The 14895-nt window shown below is 42.0% G+C and overlaps 1 long non-coding RNA gene across 1 annotated transcript in view; it reads left to right on the forward strand.

Annotated features, from left to right (window-relative positions):
• The first annotated feature begins 12892 nt into the window (after positions 1–12892).
• LOC130309231 (uncharacterized) overlaps positions 12893–14895 on the forward strand; it is an 82195-nt gene continuing 80192 nt past the window's right edge. The window contains exon 1 of the long non-coding RNA XR_008857932.1: positions 12893–13017. This is a non-coding gene — a long non-coding RNA (uncharacterized LOC130309231). The remainder of the gene's footprint in view (positions 13018–14895) is intronic.

Raw genomic sequence — 14895 nt, forward strand, 5'->3', positions numbered from 1 at the left:
TTGTGGACACTTAAAGGAGTATTCCAGGCAAAAAAAAATTATTTTAAACAGAAAGTTAAACAGATTTGTAAATTGCTTCTATTAAAGAATCTTAATCCTTCCAATAGTTATTAGCTTCTGAAGTTGAGTTGCTGTTTTCTGTCTAACTGCTTTCTGATGACTCACGTCCCGGGAGCTGTCCAGCTCCTATGGGGATATTCTCCCATCATGCAAGGGATATTCTCCCATCATGCACAGCTCCCGTGACGTGACATCATCATTGAGCAGTTAGACAGAAAACTTCAGAAGCTAATAACTATTGGAAGGATTAAGATTTTTTAATAGAAGTAATTTACAAATATGGTTAACTTTCCGGAGCCAGTTGATATATAAAAAAGGAATACCCCTTTAATTAAAATAACAGGGTATTAGCCTTGGTAACTTACAACTGACTTACTCTGCCATTTAATACTTAGTGTTGCTCGCGAATATTCGCAATTCGAATATTATTCGCGAATATCGCATATTCGCGAATTCGCGAATTTCGCGAATATAGCGCTATATATTCGTAATTACGAATATTCGTTTTTTTTAAATTTATTTATTTATTTTTTTTCTTCACAGTACACATCACAGTGATCACCCCTCTCTGCTTCCAGCTTGTGTGGTGTAAAGAAGGGTCTAATACTACTGTGTGAGACTGGCGTGCGAAAATTAGTATATGCGAAAATTAGTATATGCTAATTTTCGCATATGCGTATTTTTGCGTATGCTAATTTTCTATATGCTAATTTTCACATATGTTAATTTTCGCATACGCGAATTTACGCATATGCGAGAATAAAACGAGAATATAACCAATATGCGAATATTCGCGAATATATGGACGAATATTCGTCCATATATTCGCGAATATTCGCGAATTCGAATATGGCCTATGCCGCTCAACACTATTAATACTTACCGGTTTTAGTATCAACATATACAAGATACATAACCTATAGCCTAAATCACTTGTGAATGCACTAAGTTCCAGCCAGGATTTCAGCACCACCCTCAGGGAATTATTACCCGCACCGCTGCTACGTAACAGCGGGGGCGGCTGACCGACGTGACGCTCATATGATAGGATATGATGCCGAACGCCAGCACCACCAGGCAGAGCGCTCAGTAACTATAAGCATTGCACAGCTCCACAACCGTGAAGACTTTAGACCGGCGGCATAATCATGAGTTGCCGCCTAGCGACATTGTGTGCGGAAGCTCTCTTCTTTATTTACAGATACCTTGAAAACAGTCAGTGATAGTGCTTTTTCTTTTACAGGCACCTTGTGGACCTCTGATGGCTAGGAGTGTTACAGGCTATGTCCCGCATCATATTATTAGATCTTGTGACAGAAATGTTTATAGCCCTGCTTTCATGTTTTTATTCCAGGAATCGGAGACCATTGCTTCTGCTCTGTGAGAGTGATTGACGGGGGTTTTCAAGCCCCAAAATGCCCCTACATTTGACCATTCATTACAATGTGGTAGCTTGGGAGGGTGTAGGGTATGGGGAGTGTAGCTGTGCGGGTATTAAAGGGTGCTTGTTACCCTTGCTATTCGTGATGCCAGGGTGTGGGCTCCTCAATAAAGCTTTTACTACTGCCGCCCTTCCCAGGAACCATAGGGAGGTAGATGATAATAGGTTTGAGGTAGATAATAAAGGATTGTCCAAAACCGGAATGCTTCTGTAAACAGCATTAACTTTTACTTAAGATTTTCTGTACGCTTCAACAACATAACAGTCTCTTATCATAACAACAGCTTCCTTGGAAGATTGACAATGGTTGGGACTTTAACTTTAAGAGTCTTTTAGTCTATTGCGCTGTTCCACTGGATTTAGGGGAATTAGTTGCGGTCCAGTAGTCACGCTAGTATTAGCAGGAATTAGATTAGAACTCACGATTTTGGTTCTGCTGAGGCCGTAGGTTTTGAGGCCTAGCGTGTCTTTGAAAGTTGCGTAGCAGGGGCTGGACTAACGCTAATTGGTCCAAACGGATGTCAATCACCATTACAGAGATTTGTGGTTAACACGTGACCCAAGGATCTCCTAAGGTCCTGCAACATACCATAGAGGTTACTAGCACGGTCACATGACCGAAGGTCCTGCGACGCTGAACAAGGTAAGTACTATACATTCCTATACAATATAGATATAAATATTAAATATATACATTTATTAACATTACAACTAGACTTAAAGGGGTATTCCAGGCCAAAACTTTTTTTCTCCAACTGTTGCAAAACTACAACTCTAAGCATGTACTTATCGCCGAAGGGCATGCTGGGAGATGTAGTTATGCAACAGCATGCCGAGACAGCTGTTTGGGCATGCTGGGATTTGCAGTTTTGCAACATCTGGAGGGCTACCGTTTAGAAACCAGTGCACAGTGATCTCCAAACTGTGGCCCTCTAGATCTTGCAAAACTACAACTCCTATCATGCCCACACAGCAGTTTGCTGTCTGTGCATGATGGGATTTGTAGTTTTGCAACATCTGGAGGGCCACAGTTTTGAGATCACTGTGCACTGGTCTCTAAACTGTAGCCCTCCAGATGTTGCAAAACTGCAAATCCCAGCATGCCCAAACAGCTGTCTCGGCATGCTGTTGCATAACTACATCTCCCAGCATGCCCTTTGGCGATCAGTACATGCTGAGAGTTGTAGTTTTGCAACAGTTGGAGACACACGGTTGGAAAATAATGAATTGGGTAACACAACGCAGCGCAAACTCCCAGCGGGAAACTAACCGTAACCCGTCAGTGCGAATGTACCCTAAAAACACTACACAAACACATAATAAAGGGTAAAACACTACATATACACCCCTTACACTGTCTCCCCCCCCCCCCCCCCCCCAATAAAAATGAAAAACGGATTGTATGGCAGTGTTTCTAAAACGGAGCCTCCAGCTGTTTCAAAACAACAACTCCCAGCATTTCCAGACAGCCAAAGACTGTCCAGGCATGCTGGGAGTTTAGCAACAGCTGGAGGTACCCTGTTTGGGAATCACTGGCGTAGAATACCCCTATGTTCACCCCTATGCAATCCCTAATTTAGTCCTCAAATGCGCATGGCACTCCCTCACTTCGGAGCCCTGTCGTATTTCAAGGAAACAGTTTAGGGCCACATATGGGGTATTTCCATACTCGGGAGAAATTGCACTACAAATTTTGGGGGGCTTTTTCTCCTTTTACCCCTTATGAAAATGAAAAGTTGGGGGCTACACCAGCTTGTTAGTGTAAAAAAATAAAAAAAAATTACACTAACATGCTGGTGTTGCCCCATACTTTTTATTTTTACAAGCGTTAAAAGGAAAAAAAGACCCCCAAAATTTTCAACGCAATTTCTCCTGAGTACAGAAATACCCCATATGTGGGCGTAAAATGCTCTGCGGGTGCACAACAAGGCTCAGGAGTGAGAGTGCACTACGTACATTTGAGGCCTAAATTGGTGATTTGCACAGGGGTAGCTGATTTTACAGTGGTTCTGACATAAACGCAAAAAAATAAATACCCACATGTGACCCCATTTTGGAAACTACACACCTCACGGAATATAACAAGGGGTATAGGGAGCCTTAACACCCCACATGTGTTTAAAGAAGTACTCTAGTGCAGAGTATTCCTGCTCCGTCCTGCCCGGGCTGCAAAATAAATGAAAATGAACCATCACTCACCTCCCTGGGTTCCCGTGGAGCGCCACTACAGCTAATCTGTCCTCCGGTCCATCTCCTTCATAACAAAGCGTCACATGGCGCTCAGCCTATCGCCGACCGCGGCTGAACATCGCGGTGGCCGGCGATAAGCTGAGTGCCATGTGATGCTTCGTTACACCCGGAAGTATGAAGGAGATGGACCGGAGGACCGATCAGCTGTAGTGGCGCTCCGCGGGAACCCATGGAGGTGAGTGATGGTTCGTTTTCATTTATTTTGCAGCCCGGGCAGGACGGAGCAGGAATACTCTGCACTAGAGTACTCCTTTAATGAAAATTATTCAAAGTTGAATGTAAAAATTAAGAAAAACATTTTTCACTAAAATGCTGGTGTTACCCTAAATTCCTAAAGGGAAAAAAGGAAAAACGCCCCCCAAAATTTGTAACCCCATTTCTTCTGAGTAAGAACAAGTATGTGAATGTAAAGTGCTCTGTGGGCGAACTACAATGCTCAGAAGAGAAGGAGCGCCATTTGGGCTTTTGAAGAGAAAATTTGTCCGGAATTGAAGGCCACGTGTGTTTACAAAGCCCCCATAGTGCCAGAACAATGGATTCCCCCCCCCCCCACATGTGACCCCATTTTGGAAACTACACCCCTCATGTAATGTAATAAGGGGTACAGTAAGCATTTACGCCACACAGGTGTCTGACAGATTTTTGGAACAGCGGTCCGTGAAAATGAAAAATGTAATTTTTCATTGGCACAGCCCACTGTTCCAAAGATCTGTCAAATGCCAGTGGGGTGTAAATACTCACTGCACCCCTTATTAAATTCTGTGAGGGGTGTAGTTTCCAAAATAGGGTCACATGTGGGGGATCCACTGTTCTGACAGCACGGGGGACTTTGTAAACGCACATGGCCCCTGATTTCAATTCCGAACAATTTTTTTTCCAAAAGCTCATGGCGCTCCTTCTCTTCTGAGCATTGTAGTGCACCAATAGAGCACTTGACGTTCACACATGGGGTATTTCCATACTCAGAAGAGATGGGGTTACACATTTTGGGGGCATTTTGTCCTATTATCCCTTGTAAAAAGTTTAAATTTGAGGGAAAACTTGCATTTTAGTGAAAAAAATAATAATTTACACATCCAACTTTAACGAAAAGTTATCAAACACCTGTAAGGTGTTAAGGCTCACTGGACCCCTTGTTACATGCCTTGAGGGATATAGTTTCCAAAATAGTATGCCATGTGCCATGCATTTTTTTCTTTTTTTTGCTCTTCGGGCACCATAGGGGCTTCTTAAATATGACATGCCCCCCAAAAACCATTTCAGCAAAATTTGCTTTTCAAAAGCCAAATGTGACTCCTTCTCTTCTGAGTATTGTAGTGCGCCAGCAGAGCACTTGAGGTCACACATGGGGTATTTCCATACTCAGAAGAGATGGGGTTACAAATGTTGGTGGGCATTTTGTCCTATTAACCCTTGTAATTTCTTTTATTTGAGGGAAAACCAGCATTTTAGTGAAAAAAAGAAAATAATAATTTACACATCCAACTTTAACGAAAAGTCGTCAAACACCTGTGGGGTGTTAGGGCTTACTGGACCCCTTGTTGTGTGCCTTGAGGGGTGTATTTTCCAAAATAGTATGCCATCTTTTTTTTGCTGTTCTGGCACCATAGGGGCTTCCTAAATGTGACATGCCAAAACCATTTCAGAAAAACTCACTCTCCCAAATCCCACTATCGCTCCTTCCCTTCTGAGCCCTCTACTGTGCCCGCCGAATACTTGACATACACATATGAGGTATTTTCTTACTCGAGAGAAATTGGGTTACACATTTTAGGAAGATTTCTCTCCTTTTACCCCTTGTAAAAAATCAATAACTGGGTCCACAAGAACATGCCAGTGTAAAAAATTAAGATTTTGAATTTTCTCCTTCAATTTCCTGCTATTCCTGTAAAACACCTAAAGGGTTAACAAACCTTTTAAATGTCATTTTGAATAATGGTGCAGTTTTTATAATGGGGTCATTTATGGGGTATTTCTAATATGAAAGCCCTTCAAATCCACTTCAAAACTGAACTGGTCCCTGAAAAATTTCAATTTAGAAAATGTTGTGAAAAATTGAAAAATTGCATCTATACTTTGAAGCCCTCTGATGTCTTCCAAAAGTAAAAAAATATGTCGACTTTATGATGCAAACATAAAGTAGACATATTGTATATGTGAATCAATATAGAATTTATTTGGAAAATTCATTTTTGTTATTAGCAGAGAGCTTCAAAGTAAAAAAAATGCAAATTTTTTTAATTTTTCATCAAATTTTGGAATTTTTCACCAAGAAATTATCGACAAAATTTTACCACTAACATAAATCGGAATTAGAATAAAAGGTAAAAGCATCCCAGAATTATTAATGCTTAAAGTGACAGTGGTCAGATGTGCAAAAATTGGCCAGGTCCTACAGTGAAAATTGGCTGGGTCCTTAAGGGGTTAAATTAATAATGAATTTGGATTTGTCAGATTCGATTCGCTCATCCCTAGTTGCAATATTCAGACATATTTTCAGCAAATAATTGTAAAGACTTTATTGACAATTGATCTGTACTATAATGCACCTTTCAAAATATCAAAAGACAAAATTGCCGGTTTTGCGCCATCAGAATGCACAGGAAAGCTCATTAGCGGAGACTAGCTTACTCTTTTTGGGCATCTTGTACAGACCTAGAGCTATTCAATTTTTTTTTATCATTATTGGCATCATTATTTTACTTACATTCTTGTTGCAAACCTTAAATCATTTCATGTAATAGAAAAAAGTAATTTCCAAGGAAATGTTGTGACAGGGTAATGATCTCCCACTGAAAAAACATTGAAAATAGGGAAATAGGAGGCTATTATCTTGTCACAATGTTTCATTTTATTGAAATTATTGCTAAAGCACAATAGTATCTACAAAGAAATAGATTATCTGGAATAATGTACATAAGGTACAGCTTATACTAAGTGGATGAATATTGTAAGAGTTTTCCTGTTTGCAAAGTTATTTGTTATTGTTACACAAACAAGTTGTTAACTTTGACTAATAAAAAGTAGAATAAATGTATAGAGAGTTTCAAAGGAGAAAATTTACAAACTATGAAATTTCTACGCATCAAGCACTTTTAAAATGGTTTTGGCCAGGTGATGGAGACTCTCTGAGCTTGGGGATCATTTTAAGAATGGAACAAATTGTTTCTAGCATCTTCTTTTAATTTTTAATTTTTTTACATAGAAGCACATTAACTCACTAACTTAAAGGAAATGTCCGGCGCAGACTTTTTCTATTCCGTCCTGCCTGGGCTGCAAAAAAAGACAAAAAAACTTTCACTTACCTCCTCAGCTGGTGATAGGCTGAAGCGCCATGTGACGTAACGGGCTAAAGGAAGTAGGAAGTAAACAGCTCGGCTGACCAATCAGCTGTTGCGGAGATCCGGGAGAACATATGGAGGTAAGTTGTTTTGTCTTTTTTTGCAGCCTGGGCAGGACGTAATAGAAAAAGTCTGGACTGGACACCTCCTTTAAGGATGAACTAACTTAAGGACTCGCACCATAACTTTGCGGCGCTGCAGTGGGCTTTTTCGTGCACTTTAACATACATTTATTGCGTGGCTATGAAGTGAACTCAGGAGTTGAGTATCAGCAGCTAGGGACTAATTGCTAATGGTGGACACCAGCGATTACACTGATATCTGTCATTAGCCCTTTAGATGCCGTGATCAATGCCAGACCTCATTAATGCAAATGGCGACCGGAGGTCTCTTACCTTCCTCCAACATGCAAAGTTTCCAGTCTTCTTGTGCTGTCTGCCTAGGCAGGCAGTACAAGAAGATCACCAATAGTACTGAGCAGTATTATATTATTACATATTTCATTGAAATCTAATGAAAACATATAAGTTTCCTACAAGGACTTAACAAGTGTAAAATATATATATATATATATATATATATATATATATATATATATATAAAATGCTGCTGCGACCCTTCTCAGACTGTTTGGTTGCCCACTCTAAATAAAGATGCCATCTTTCTTTTTTCCCTATGGCCTAATTGCTGGGGTGTGCAGTTCAGTACCTTTGAAAGAGGTGACAGATGCACTTTAACCCCTTAAAGACCAAGCACATATGAGTACGTCCCTCCACCCTGGGTCTTAAGGACCAGGCACGTACTCATACGTCCGTGGGAATTTCGGTCCCCGCCACGCGCCGGGAGGGGACCGGACCGGGGTGACTGCTGATATTGATCAGCCGGCACGCCGCGCAAATGCCCAGGGGGGTCACCAGTCATCGCGATCGATGCAAATCGCAAGTGAATTCACACTTGCGATTTGCGCAATTCTGGGTCATTACGGGTCTATGGTGACCCGGTGACCCGGAATATAAGGGGGATCACGGGTGTCTAAGACACCCACGATCCCCCTGAAGGGATAGGAGTGAGGTGGCAGGTGTGCCACCCCTCCTATCCCTGCTATTGGTGGTCTAGACGCGACCACCAATAGCAGATCGGGGGCGGGGGGGGGGTTAACTTTTGTTTTCCCCGTCCTGCCCACCCACAATAGGCGGGGCAGAACGGGGAAACGACAGAGGACCGGCGCCGGAGTCCACTTACCGATCTGCGGAGGCTGCGGGTGACGATAGGTGTCGGAGATTGGCGGGCAGTGATGTCGTGCAGCAGGCTCGGGTAAGGGGTACAGTGAGCATTTACACCCCACAGGTGTCTGACAGATTTTTGGAACAGTGGTCCGTGAAAATGAAAAATAAAATTTTTCATTTGCTCAGCCCATTGTTCCAAAGATCTGTCAAATGCCAGTGGGGTGTAAATACTCGCTGCAGCCCTTATTAAATTCTGTGAGGGGTGCAGTTTCCAAAATAGGGTCACATGTAAAGGGGTCCACTGTTCTGGCACCACGGGGGGCTTTGTAAACGCACATGGCCCCTGACTACCATTCCAAACGAATTCACTCTTCAAAAGCTCAATGGCGCTCTTCCTCTTCTGAGCATTGTAGTTCAACCGCAGGGCACTTGACTTCCACACATGGGGTATTTCTATATTTTAAATTGTAATAATTCTAAGAGGATGCTAAATTTGAAAATATGGTATACTACTTCTTATTCATACAACATCAAGATACTCCATAGCGTTAAGATACTTGTCTACTATTTGATAAATTATTTCTGGCCCCTTAATATGTACATACACTTTAGACAGTCTTTCGGTCCCACTGAAGTTGGTGGGTTTGGCTCACATTTGACATTGACTTTGGGAACCTTAACCGATTAACGACCATGGACTTCTATACCCGTCCATGTGCCTTTAACTGGGTATGGTGTGGGCTCCCGACTCGAGCGCGCGTCATACCGGCCAGCCCCCAGCTGATTCCTGTACCTGGGGGCCGGCCTTAATAGCCGACATGCGGCGATCGCCGCGGCCGGCTATTAACTCTTTAGATTGCCACTGTCAAAGCTGACAGTGGCGTCTAAAGGTGCCTTTATTCAGTCCCTGGTGGTCATGTGGGGTGGATTCCCCCCCCCCCACCCCGCAGCGCAATCGCGCGGGGGGCAATCCACTGCTGAGGTAGCCTGAGGGCTTACCTCTCCTTCCACGGCGGCTCCTGCACTCAGAATGATAAAGCCTGGCAGGAACAGGCTTTATCAATCGAGTGCAGAGCACACAGATCAATGTGGTTCTATGCAACCACATTGATCTGTATGAGGAATCAAATGATTCCTCCTAAAAGTCCCTAAGGAGGCTAAAAGGGAAAAAAAAAAAGTTAAGTTAAAAACACACACATTTGAATTCAACCCGTTTGGGCCTTAAGGACTCAGACAATTGTATTTTTAAATTTTTGTTTTTTCCTCCTCACCTTCAAAAAATCATAACTCTTTTATATTTTCATCCACAGACTAGTATGAGGGCTTGTTTTTTGCACGACATGTTGTCCGTTGTAATGCCATCACTTAGTTTACGTTGTATGGCGCAACCAAAAAAATACTATTTGTGTGGAAAAATTAAAAAGAAAACCTCAATTTATAAAAATTTTGGAAGGTTTTGTTTTCACGCTGTACAATCTACGGTAAAAATGACATGTGTTCTTTATTCTTTGTTTTTTTTTTTTTTTACGTTCACGTCGTTCACCGTACGGTATCATTAAAATTTTATTTTAATAGTTTGGATATTTACACATGCGGCGATACCAAATATGTATATAAAATATTTTTTTTACACTTTTGGGGGTGAAATATGGAAAATTTACATTTTTATTGAGGGAGGGGGTTTTTCAATTATTTTTTACTTTTTTTAAACTTTTTTTACATTCTAATAGTCCCCATAGGGGACGATTTATAGCAATCATTCGATTGCTAATACTGTTCAGTGCTATGCAAAGGACATAGCACTGATCAGTATTATCGGTCACCTTCTGCTCTGGTCTGCTCGATCGCAGACCAGAGCAGAAGACCCGTGGAAGGCAGCGGAGGCAGGTCTGCCGTTCTGGATGATCGGATCGCTGCGGCAGTGCTGCGGGCGTTCTGATCATCCATTTTAGTGACCGCGATGCTGCACGGCATCTGAGGGGTTAATGGCGGACATCCGCGCGATCGCGTATGTCCGCCATTACCGGCGGGTCCCTGGCTGCTATCAGCAGCCGGGACCTGACGCCCATGACCCGAGCATCGCTCCGTTGCTCGCGGCTATGCATAGGACGGAAATGTACGTCCTGGTGCGTTAAGTACCAGCTCACCAGGACGTACATTTACATCCGGCTTTGTTAAGCGGTTAAAGGGGTACTCCGGTGGAAACCTTTTTTTTTTTTTAATCAACTGGTGCCAGAAAGTTAAACAGATTTGAAATGACTTCTATTAAAAATCTTAACCCATCCAGTACTTATCAGCTGCTGTATACTACAGAGGAAGTTCTTTTATTTTTTAATTTCTTTTCTGTCTGACCACAGTGCTCTCTGCTGACACCTCTGTCCATGTATGGAACTGTCCAGAGCAGGAGAGGTTTGCTATGGGGATTTGTTCCTACTCTGGACAGTTCCTGACATGGACAGAGGTGTCAGCAGAGAGCACTGTGGTCAGACAGAAAATAAATTAAAAAAGAAAATAACTTAATCTGGAGAATACAGCAGTATTCTGGAAGAATTAAAGCATTTTATAGAAGTAATTTACAAATCTGTTTAACCTGTTAAGGATCAAGGGCGTACCCATACGCCCTGAGTCCGCTCCCGTTCTATAACGTGGGGCCACGGCGTGGCCCCGCATCATAGCGGATCGGGCCCGGCTTCTAACAACGGCCGGGACCCGTGGCTAATAGCGCGCGGCACTGATCGTGGTGCCGTGCAGTATTAACCCTTTAGTTAAAGTGAAAGTAAAACAATGCCGGTTAGCTCAGGGGGCTGTTCGGGATGTCTGCGGCGAAATTGTGGCATTCCGAACAGCTGTGACACAGCTGGAGGGTCCCTTACCTTGCCTCCTGGTGTCCGATCACCGAATGGCTGCTCAGTGCCTGAGATCCAGGCATGAGCAGTCAAGCGGCAGAATCAATGATCAATTGTTTCCTGTGAGAAACCATTGAACAATGGAAAAGATCAGTGTGTGCAGTGTTATAGCCCCCTATGGGAGCTATAACACTGCAAAAAAAAGTGAAAAGAAAAGTTAATAACGATCATTTAATCCCTTCTCTAATAAAAGTTTGAATCACACCCCTTTTCCCATAAAATAAAAAAAAACTGTGTAAATAAAAATAAACATGTGTGGTATCGCCGCGTGCAGAGATGTCCAAATTATAAAAATATATTGTTAATTAAACCGCACGGTCAATGGCGTACGCGTAAAAAAATAAGCAGGTTTTTGGTCACTTTTTATACCATAAAAAAATGAATAAAATGAGATCAAAACGTCTGATCAAAACAAAAGTAGTAGTGATAAAAACTTCAGATCATGGCACAAAGTATGAGCCCTCATACACCCCCGTACTTGAAAAAAAAAAGAAAAGCTATAGGGGTCAGAAAAGGACTATTTTAAATGTATACATTTTCCTGCATGCAGTTATGATTTTTTCCAGAAGAACGACAAAATCAAACCTATATAATTGGGGTATCATTTTAATCGTATGGACCTACAGAATAAAGATAAATTGATTTTTATAGGTGGAAGATTATGATTTTTAAAAGCTAAGGAGGAAAAAATTAAACTGCAAAAACAGAAAAATTCTTGGTCCTTAAGGGGTTAAAGGGGTACTTCAGTGAAAATTAACTTATCCCTTATCCATAAGATAGGGGATAAGTGTCAGTTTGAGGTGGGTCTTACTGCTGATGCCCACCACGATCTCCTGCACAGGCCCTGACTCTCTGAAAGGAGCGCATCCTGGTGTTGGCAAGCACTCCATTCATTTCTAAGGGAGCGGCAGAGATGCCTGAGTACAGTACTCGGGTCTCTTCGGCGCCCCCATAGAAAATGAAGGGGTGCGTGCCGACCCCAGCACACGCTCCTTTTATAGAGCTGGGGCTCGTGCAGGAGATCTGTGAATAGGGGATAAGTTACTTTTTGCTGCAGTACCCCCTTTAAACCAGAATCTTCTTTTACGCTGTGTGTGCTAAGAAGGTATTATCAATAGTTTAAACAAGTTGCTTTGCGATAACACCATTGTTTGAATGGTTTTTATAAAAATAAAATCACACATTTAAAATGCTGCCCTTTATTTAAATCAGAAAATTAGCTATATCAAGGCACAGTAAACAGAAAAGTAATTATAAACTACATTACAATCATAAAAGAAACTTAACAAAGCAGTCCCCCTCCACATCTCTTTTACAGCATTTTATTATTTTTTTACTCCACATAGCCTGGCAATCATCCAAAATACTTGGTTTTCACAGAGAACATTGTTTAAATTAACAAGTGTTCCAGAAGATGCAGCTTGTTGTGATGGATGCTCTTCAGATTTTTGTGACATTCTAATATTTGTAGGGTTTCTGAAAACAAAAATAACTTTTTTTCAAAGTCTATCAGTTAAAATGTTGTGTTGCTCCCAGTTTACGTGTATAGGATGGTTTTAATATTACCCATGTTTCTATGAGTTTAATGCATTTTTGTGAATACTTTAAGATATAATAATATCATTATTCTTATTTTCTAGTGCATGAGACATTTTCCTGACCAAAAACCACACCATGAAAATGAAATAATGCTCCAAACAACTCAAAGAAATGACATTGGAAATTACCAGGCAGGGGATGGTTTAAGACATGAACATTATGAAGTTGTTGAATGTGCCCCAGAATACAGATAAGTAAGTGATAGAAACAATAGAAAGGCTAAAACATAGCCAGAGACTTTCCTAAAAAAAAAAAAAAAAAGATATAAAAAACGTGAGCAAGTGAGAGAGACTATAATATATCCAAATATCTCTTATGGACAGACTCCCATTGTGAAGCTGAGCAAGAGTGTGATTATAACATATGTTGCTCAGGTGCTTCAACCAGTCAAAAGCGAGCATATCAGCATAATTCTGTTGTGCATTGCTTACCTATTTATGTTTCCCTGGCTCAGCCAATTTCAAAGGCAGCATCAACACCAGCTGATGCTACGACTCTGTAAGGCTGGGTTCACATATGTCCGGCATGCGGCATAGGTGAACTCAGCCTAGATCTGGACGCAGCTGTTGCCATAGCTGATGACAAGTTGTCATCGGTTGTATGGCATCCGGTATCCATTGTTTCTGTGTCCAACCATCTGGCGTCAAAATTGAGACACTGGATGATTGTGAACTGTTCCATTCAAATGAATGGGATCAGTTCTAGCATCAGTTTGCCTCTGCACGCCAAAGGTAAACTATGCTGGATGCCTGATATATGTGAACCCAGCCTAAGATGCCCATATCAGGTATATCAGCTAGTGCCACATTACCCCTAAAAGAATGCACCTAAAAGATAGCTGTGAGGCATTATGTGACAACATTCATGACACCTACAATATTTTGCTATATGTTGCCTCTCAGGTAATATTGATACAGTGCATAGTGAAAGTATTCGGCCCCCTTGAACTTTTCGACCTTTTGGCACATTTCAGGCTTCAAACATAAAGATATAAAACTGTAATTTTTTGTGAAGAATCAACAAGTGGGACACAATCATGAAGTGGAACGAAATTTATTGGATATTTCAAACTTTTTTAACAAATAAAAAACTGAAAAATTGGTCGTGCAAAATTATTCAGCCCCCTTAAGTTAATACTTTGTAGCACCACTTTTTGCTGCGATTACAGCTGTAAGTCGCTTGGGGTATGTCTCTATCAGTTTTGCACATCGAGAGACTGAAATTTTTGCCCATTCCTCCTTGCAAAACAGCTTGAGCTCAGTGAGGTTGGATGGAGAGCTTTTGTGAACAGCAGTTTTCAATTCTATCCACAGATTCTATTGGATTCAGGTCTGGACTTTGACTTGGCCATTCTAACACCTGGATATGTTTATTTGTGAACCATACCATTGTAGATTTTGCTTTATGTTTTGGATCACTGTCTTGTTGGAAGACAAATCTTCGTCCCAGTCTCAGGTTTTTTGCAGACTCCATCAGGTTTTCTTCCAGAATGGTCCTGTATTTGGCTCCATCCATCTTCCCATCAATTTGAACCATCTTCCCTCTCCCTACTGAAGAAAAGCAGGCCCAAACCATGATGCTGCCACCACCACGTTTGACAGTGGGGATGGTGTGTTCAGGGTGATGAGCTGTGTTGCTTTTACACCAAACATAATGTTTTGCATTGTTGCCAAAAAGTTTGATTTTGGTTTCATCTGACCAGAGCACCTTCTTCCACATGTTTGGTGTGTCTCCCAGGTGGCTTGTGGCAAACTTTAACCCCTTAAGGACCAAGGGCGTACAGGTACGCCTTTGCTCCCTGGTACTTAAGGACCAAGGGCGTACCTGTACGCCCGTGGGAATTTCGGTCCCCGCCGCAGGCACCCCGCGCAAATGCCCAGGGGGGTCATTAGACCCCACCATGTCAGCGATCGGCGCAAATCGCAAGTGAATTCACACTTGCGATTTGCGCCGATTCCGGGTCATACGGGTCTATGGTGACCCGGTGACCCGGAATAGAAGGGGGATCGCGGGTGTCCTAGACACCCACGATCTCCCTGTAGCGATAGGAGTGAGGTGGCAGGGTTGCCACC

This window comes from Hyla sarda, chromosome 1, assembly GCF_029499605.1.
Source record: "Hyla sarda isolate aHylSar1 chromosome 1, aHylSar1.hap1, whole genome shotgun sequence".
Taxonomy (NCBI): domain Eukaryota; kingdom Metazoa; phylum Chordata; class Amphibia; order Anura; family Hylidae; genus Hyla; species Hyla sarda.